The following is an 8461-nucleotide window of genomic DNA, read 5'->3' as shown; positions in this document are numbered from 1 at the left end:
TCTTTGAATGTCCACGAGTTCTAGTATTATGAGAGAGGGAGAAGAACTTTTCTCTATCCACTTTCTCAATGCCATGCATAATTTTATACACTTCTATCATGTCTCCTCTGACCCGCCTTTTCTCTAAACTAAAAAGCCCCAAATGCTGCAATCTTTCCTCGTAAGGGAGTCGCTCCATCCCCTTGATCATTCTGGTTGCCCTCTTCTGAACCTTTTCCAACTCTATAATATCCTTTTTGAGATGAGGCGACCAGAACTGTACACAGTATTCCAAATGCGGCCGCACCATAGATTTATACAATGGCATTATGATATCGGCTGTTTTATTTTCAATACCTTTCTTAATTATCGCTAGCATGGAATTTGCCTTTTTCACAGCTGCCGCACACTGGGTCGACATTTTCATCGTGCTGTCCACTACAACCCCGAGGCCTCTCTCCTGGTCGGTCACCGCCAGTTCAGACCCCATGAGCGTATATGTGAAATTCAGATTTTTTGCTCCAATATGCATAATTTTACACTTGTTTATATTGAATTGCATTTGCCATTTTTCTGCCCATTCACTCAGTTTGGAGAGGTGTTTTTGGAGCTCTTCGCAATCCCTTTTTGTTTTAACAACCCTGAACAATTTAGTGTCGTCAGCAAACTTGGCCACTTCACTGCTCACTCCTAATTCTAGGTCATTAATGAACAAGTTGAAAAGTACAGGTCCCAATACCGATCCTTCAGGGACTCCACTTTCTACAGCCCTCCATTGGGAGAACTGTCCGTTTATTCCTACTCTCTGCTTTCTGCTTCTTAACCAATTTCTTATCCACAAGAGGACCTCTCCTCTTATTCCATGACTGCTAAGCTTCCTCAGAAGCCTTTGGTGAGGTACCCTGTCAAACGCTTTTTGAAAGTCTAAGTACACTATGTCCACTGGATCACCTCTATCTATATGCTTGTTGACACTCTCAAAGAATTCTAATAGGTTACTGAGACAGGACTTTCCCTTGCAGAAGCCATGCTGGCTCTGCTTCAGCAAGGCTTGTTCTTCTATGTGCTTAGTTAATCTAGCTTTAATAATACTTTCTACCAGTTTTCCAGGGACAGAAGTTAAGCTAACTGGCCTGTAATTTCCGGGATCCCCCCTGGATCCCTTTTTGAAGATTGGCGTTACATTTGCCACTTTCCAGTCCTCAGGCACGGAGGAGGACCCAAGGGACAAGTTACATATTTTAGTTAGCAGATCAGCAATTTCACATCTGAGTTCTTTGAGAACTCTCGGGTGGATGCCATCTGGGCCCGTTGATTTGTCAGTTTTTATATTGTCCATTAAGCTTAGAACTTCCTCTCTCGTTACCACTATTTGTCTCAGTTCCTCAGAATCCCTTCCTGCAAATGTTAGTTCAGGTTCAGGGATCTGCCCTATATCTTCCACTGTGGAGACAGATGCAAAGAATTCATTTAGCTTCTCTGCAATCTCCTTATCGTTCTTTAGTACACCTTTGACTGCCTTATCATCCAAGGGTCCAATCGCCTCCCTAGATGGTCTCCTGCTTTGAATGTATTTATAGAATTTTTTGTTGTTGGTTTTTATGTTCTTAGCAATGTGCTCCTCAAATTCTTTTTTAGCATCCCTTATTGTCTTCTTGCATTTCTTTTGCCAGAGTTTGTGTTCTTTTTTATTTTCTTCATTTGGACAAGACTTCCATTTTTTGAAGGAAGACTTTTTGCCTCTAAGAGCTTCCTTGACTTTGCTCGTTAACCATGCTGGCATCTTCTTGGCCCTGGTGGTACCTTTTCTGATCTGCGGTATGCACTCCAGTTGAGCTTCTAATATAGTGTTTTTAAACAACTTCCAAGCATTTTCGAGTGATGTGACCCTCTGGACTTTGTTTTTCAGCTTTTTTTTACCAATCCCCTCATTTTTGTGAAGTTTCCTCTTTTGAAGTCAAATGTGACTGTGTTGGGTTTTCTTGGCAATTGGCCATTTACATGTATGTTTAATTTAATAGCACTGTGGTCACTGCTCCCAATCGGTTCAACAACACTTACATCTTGCACCAGGTCCCGGTCCCCACTGAGGATTAAGTCCAGGGTTGCCGTCCCTCTGGTCGGTTCCATGACCAACTGGTCTAGGGAATAGTCATTTAGAATATCTAGAAACTTTGCTTCTTTGTCATGACTGGAACACATATGCAGCCAGTCTATGTCCGGGTAGTTGAAGTCACCCATTACTACCACATTTCCTAGTTTGGATGCTTCCTCAATTTCATATCTCATCTCCAGGTCTCCCTGAGCATTTTGATCAGGGGGACGATAGATCGTTCCCAGTATTAAGTCCCTCCTGGGGCATGGTATCACCACCCACAACGATTCTGTGGAGGAGTCCGCCTCTTTTGGGGTTTCGAGCTTGCTGGATTCAATGCCTTCTTTCACGTATAGAGCGACTCCGCCACCAATACGTCCTTCCCTGTCCTTCCGATATAGTTTATATCCAGGGATAACCGTATCCCACTGGTTTTCTCCATTCCACCAGGTCTCCGTTATGCTCACTATATCAATGCTCACTATATCAACAGATTATGAGACCACTGACAAAAAGTTCAACAGGGGTCTGGGATTATTTTCTCTTGTTTTACACTTTGAACTCTCAATTCTCTCTGAGTGTTTTGTGTATCGCCCTGAAAATTTAGAGGGTCTTTAAGCAATTGTTTCTGAGTTCAGAACTTTATGTTTTGTAAGGTTTTGTTTTGAAATGAGTTTATGGGAAGCAACAGAATGATATGGGGGGCATTTTCAATTTAACATTGCGGAATGTGAAAAATCCATGCTGGCTATAACATACAGCCACTCTTGTGGCTATATAATAAAAGTATTTGCACAGAAATATCACAGAAATTTTGTAAGAATCATAAACTCCAAAAAGGAAGTTTACAAGATGGCTATGATTAATTCTTGAAGGATTTTGCACGCTGCAGCACAGAATTTAGCTACACTGAGATACATAGCTGTGTTTTGATTGGAATGAAGTAAAGAGACAAAAATAGTAGTTTCAAATAATAATTTCAATAGTTGGGGTACAATAAAAGTTTTGTTGAATCTTGATTAAAATGGGTAATATGGAAGGACATGGGTCACCAATTCAGTGTCAAGAATCGCAGGGACACTTGTGTTTACAGTAAGGACGTTTTTTGTATCTTCCCACCAAGCCTGATGTAGGGTAGAGACACACATGCAGTTTTGCTGGCTTCAATGGATCTCCAAATCTGTTTTCTGAATGTGGGGAGTATGACGCCAGGCAAATTCCATCCCCTTTTATTCCAAAACCTCAGAAGTTGCAGCTCCAGTGCACTTTACCTTGAAGGAAGCTTCACATAGACTTCAAAACCAACTGACCATCAACCCTGTTGCCACTCCAGGTGTGTCCATTGAAAACATTTTGCTGTAGACTCAGGTAGACACAGTGATTGGCCAAATGCTTTCCTCTGGGTGGTCCTAATCAGCAGTGGGAAGGAAGATGTGTCAAACTGAGGACAAAGTTGTTGCAAAATGCAGCCATATAAAACAGTCTGACTGCTTTTGAAGCAACTAGTATGTCTGCAGTCCTAGATGCACCAGTGTAAAGGCTCTACAATGCTTTTGGACTAAGAGCGTATAAACATAGCTTGCTGGTTTATTGAGCTGGAGTGCTGTCAATTTGAGTATAGTTGGACACTGAGCCTAGATCTTGTTGGCGTTCCACATCTGCCATACATTGCTTAAGATTCACTCTAGCCATTGCAAACCCCAAAGAAATAAGGTATTCCAAAGAGAATCCACATAACTTCAAAGACAGAGCTTGCTTCTATGTGGCTAAACCAATTGTAAAGAACATTAAATTTGGCCAGAGGTTGAGAGTGGCAAACCAAATCCTGGATTTAACCTTCTGAAGTCCAACCTGTAATTACAAGGTGGCATTAGAAATGCAACGAGGTACTTGCAGAATGGCCCTCAAGAATTTAGACTGAACTGCTTCCAAGGAAGCAGTTAGGATAGGGGCCAAGCTGTGTGCTGCATTTGGCCTCAAGAAGCTTAATTGCAGCTGGTACATAGTGACCTCCTCTGGTGTGGAAAAAGTTTAATACGGCAGAAGCACTCCTCTGAACTGTCTGGTTGGTATATTCTGCATGTGCTTCACTGAAATCGCACCGAAAAGTGCCTGTATATTTTGCTTTATAACTTTCTTTCCATTAGGGCTAAAAGCTCACTTTTTTAAAAAGAGAAAGCAGGTATGGGCCTTGGGGCAATTGCACCATTTGCACCATTATAAATATGGCCTGCTTATCACTATATCTTGTGGTAGCACATTCCAGTTGAACCATGTGTGAGAAAGTACCTCCTTTTGCTTGTTCTGAATCTTCCAAAATTCAGCTTCACCAAATGATCCTAGATACTGTATTATGTGAGAAGGCAAAAAACCCCTCCTCCCTTTCCCACTTTCTCCAAACAGTGCATAATTTGACAAACCTCTTTCAAACCGATCCTTTCTTGACTTTTTTTTAAGCTAACCCCCCCCCAATGTTATAATCCTTCCTCATATGGGAGTTGTTCCAGCCCTTTGAGGATTGCCCTTCGCAGCTCCACAATATCCTTTTTGAAGTGAGGTGACCAGAATTGTACACAGTATTCCTTCCCAGATTATCTCAGAGATTCAGGGAAGTCCAGGCCACTTCATAATTCTAATATTTTTTTATTTAACAAATGCTTCTCTAGCCTTTTTTAGGTGAGAGAGCATGCCATATTTGGATCTGATGTGCATAAAACAAGTTGCAAAGCTTATCAAATGCTAAAAAATTAACAAGTGTTTAAATTTGAGGGCCTCTTTGACCTTTAGGCCCCGGGCCACGTGACCCTCTCTCCTCCATAGGGTTGCCAGGTCAGAAGCATCCCAAAACCTGAGATTTGAGGGGCGGGCCCTAGTGATGTCACGGGGCAGGACCAAGGGATGTCACGGAGCAGGCCCCAGTGATGTCATTAAGCATGATACATTAAGCATCAATCACAGTTGCTTGGAGCATACAATTAAAAAAAATATCTGATTGGAAATTAAGATAGAAATCTTAGCTAAAAGATGGAGCCTGGGTAGGGAACATTTAATCTAGCCTACTTGCTTTCAGCAAGAAGGGTTAAGTGCCTTCAGGCCAGGGCAGTCACCAGAAGGTCACTGTAGGAAGAAAGGAGCCTAGTGTTGTGGAGATGTTAGATGGGAGCTTTGGGGAGTAAAGATGGAGGCTCCTGAAGGCTGCAATTCTAAACACACTTACTAAGGGATTAAGCCCCATAGAACTCAACAGGACTGACTTCTAAGTAGATATAGTTTGGACTGTGCTGTTGGTAAACCCTGACTAGGGTTCTTCTGCAAAGACATCCATATCCAAGCATGGTTGGCAACCCCCTGCCTGCAATACCCTGCCCTTATCTTTTAACGTGGCTGCTCCAAATGTTTTTACAGATTTGACCCTTTACTTCAGAAAGAGGTCTGAAAAATGAGTAAGAAGTATCTTTTAAAATTGTTCTTTTCCATTCACTCTTGAATGAACATCATACCTAGGGCAGATCCACACCATTCATTTAAAGCATATTCAACACACATTTGAAGCACATGAATCCCACCACAGAATCATGGGAACTGCAGTTTGTTAAGAGTGGTGAGAACTATAACTGTGAGGGGGAAATGACACTTCCCAGAATTCTTTAGGGGAAGTCATGCGCTTTAAATGCGAGTTGGATGTGCTTTACACATATTGTGTGAATCCACTTAATAAATGTTGCCTGCATGTAAATTGCTTTAATTAATTTTTCCAAATGGGAATGAGCTATAAACTGTAGTGGGTGACCATGGGCTACTCACCATCTCTCAGCCTATCTGCCCCTCAGGAAGAAAACAATGGAGAACCATGACCACCCCAAGGCATACTTAAAATGTAAAGGAAGTATTGTACAACCATAGTATGAAATTGGATACTTATAGGGACACAGCATGACAAAACTGGGTGGAAGTAACGAGTGGGGTACCACAGGGCTCGGTCCTGGGCCCAGTGCTCTTCAACATTTTTATTAACTACTTGGATGAGGAGGTACAGAGCATGCTTGTCAAATGTGCAGATGATACAAAATTGGGGGGCATAGCTAATACCGTGGAAGACAGAAAGAAAATTCAAAGGGACCTTGATAGGCTGGAGCATTGGGCTGAAAACAACAGAATGAAATTCAACAGAGATAAATGCAAACTTCTACACTTAGGAAAAAGAAACCAAATGCACAGTTATAAGATGGGGGATACTTGGCTCAGCAGTACGACATGTGAGAAGGATCTTGGAATTGTCGTTGATCACAAGCTGAATATGAGCCAACAGTGTGATGTGGCTGCAAAAAAGGCAAATGCTATATCAGGCTGCATTAACAGAAGTATAGTTTCCAAATCATGTGAAGTATTAGTTCCCCTCTATTCAGCACTGATGAGGCCTCATCTTGAGTGCTGCGTCCAGTTCTGGTCTCTGCACTTCAAGAAGGATGCAGACATACTGGAATAGGTTCAGAGGAGGGCAACAAGGATGATCAGGGGACTGGAAACAAAGCCCTATGAGGAGAGACTGAAAGAACTGGGCATGTTTAGCCTGGAGAAGAGAAGACTGAAGGGAGATATGATAGCACTCTTCAAGTACTTGAAAGGTTGTCACACAGAGGAGGGCCGGGATCTCTTCTCGATTGTCCCAGAGTGCATGACACAAAATAATGGGCTCAAGTTGCAAGAAGCCAGATTTCAACTGGACATCAGGAAAAGCTTCCTAACTGTTGCAGCCATACGACAATGGAACCAATTACTAGAGAGGTAGTGGGCTCTCCAACACTGGAGGCATTCAAGAGGCAGCTGGACAGCCATCTGTCAGAAATGCTTTGATTTGGATTCCTTCATTGAGCAGGGGGTTGGACTTGATGGCCTTATAGGCCCCTTCCAACTCTACTATTCTATGATTCTATGAAAATATTTATATAAGCATGACTATCAAATATGTTTATTATTTATACAACCTGTAAAGATATTTATAGTGCAATCCTATGTTTGTTTACTCAGAAGCAAGTCCCAATGTATTCAATGGGGCTTACTCAACCAGGGAAAACTGTACCCTGAAGTGATAAGGAAGTTGTTCTTTTAACAAGTCTTTTAAGTTGAGACCTTATCCCAGTCTGTGTTGGAATTGCTTTTTAATATGTTTTTAAACCTTTTCTTAAAAAAAAAAAGTTTTTAAAGCTTTTAAAAATGTTTTTAAAGATGTTTTGTTTTAATATATTTTAAAGTCTGTTTTTATGATTTTTAAAGTGTTTTTAGTGCTTTTGTTTGCCGCCCTGGGCTGCTACTGGGAGGAAGGGCGGGATATAAATCAAATAATAAATAAATAAAAATAAATAAACTTCATTCATTGTTTAAAAAAATCAGTATTACTTTCCTACATAATAAAAACTGTGATAAACCCTGTCTAATTTCTTTAAAAATAGGGTTGGAGGGAGAGAGAAAGATTTACAACACAAACACAAGTCTGCGCTATGTTTACTCATAAGACCCATTAATTTACAGCACAATCCTAACCATGTCTACTCAAAAGTAAGTCCTAATGGAGTTCAATGGGGTTTACTCCAGGTACATGGGATTATTAGAATTGCTCTACTCCCAGAAAAGCAGATATTGGATTAAATACTTTCATATTTCATAGCCCAGGGTCTGACTCTTGGACAGAAGAGGAAAAAAACTGTTAAGCCATATTACTTACGCAGACTGCAAAAATCTTAAAGCCACCATTTTCTGACATTGAAATTAGGCCTAGGCATGCCTGGATCAACAAGTCACAACCCTGGCTTCATTGGCTACAATCCTGAAAGGGCGGGGTTACAGCCAGAGCTTTGAAAAGTTACTTTTTTAAACTACAACTCCCATCAGCCCCAGCCAGCATGGCCACTGGATTGGGCTGATGGGAGTTCTAGCCAGAGCAAGGAATTGTTCTAAAGATCTTTAAAAAACAGTCGCGTTTGACGTTTTGGTGTGTATCTCAGGAACCAGACCACCTAGAAACTTAATTTTTTTTTAATTGAAGCTGAGAGTCTGGAGATTAAGGGGTGCTAGATTAAGGCCCCCCAAAAAACTGGAGACTCCAGCCAAAAACCAGAGATTAAACAACATGGGGCAATTCTGGCCGGAGGTGAGAAAAGCAAGGGTGGGGCTGGAGTCTCCGGCCGTTTGCCAGAGACCTGGCATCACTACTCCTCCACCAACTGGCCCTGAGTATTCCAAGTATGGTTGTGCACTATGGTATTGGCAGTTTTCAGTCCCTTTTCTAATAATCCCTAATGTGGAGTTCACTTTGTTCACAGTAGCTGCACATTGGCTGATGTTTCATCAGGTTGTCCAACACAACTCATAGATCCTTTTCCTTTTCAG

At 41.5% G+C, this 8461-nt stretch overlaps 1 long non-coding RNA gene across 1 annotated transcript; it reads right to left on the bottom strand.

The window, feature by feature from the left end:
• Positions 1-3035: 3035 nt before the first annotated feature.
• Positions 3036-7878, bottom strand: LOC133387239 (uncharacterized). The gene is made up of 2 exons (XR_009763433.1): positions 7797-7878; positions 3036-3483 (listed from the first exon to the last, which is right to left on the bottom strand). It is a non-coding gene; the product is annotated as an uncharacterized LOC133387239 (long non-coding RNA).
• Between the last annotated feature and the right edge of the window lie 583 nt (positions 7879-8461).

Source organism: Rhineura floridana, chromosome 1, assembly GCF_030035675.1.
Source record: "Rhineura floridana isolate rRhiFlo1 chromosome 1, rRhiFlo1.hap2, whole genome shotgun sequence".
Taxonomy (NCBI): Eukaryota; Metazoa; Chordata; class Lepidosauria; order Squamata; family Rhineuridae; genus Rhineura; species Rhineura floridana.
This window is presented reverse-complemented; position numbering and strand designations above follow the sequence as displayed.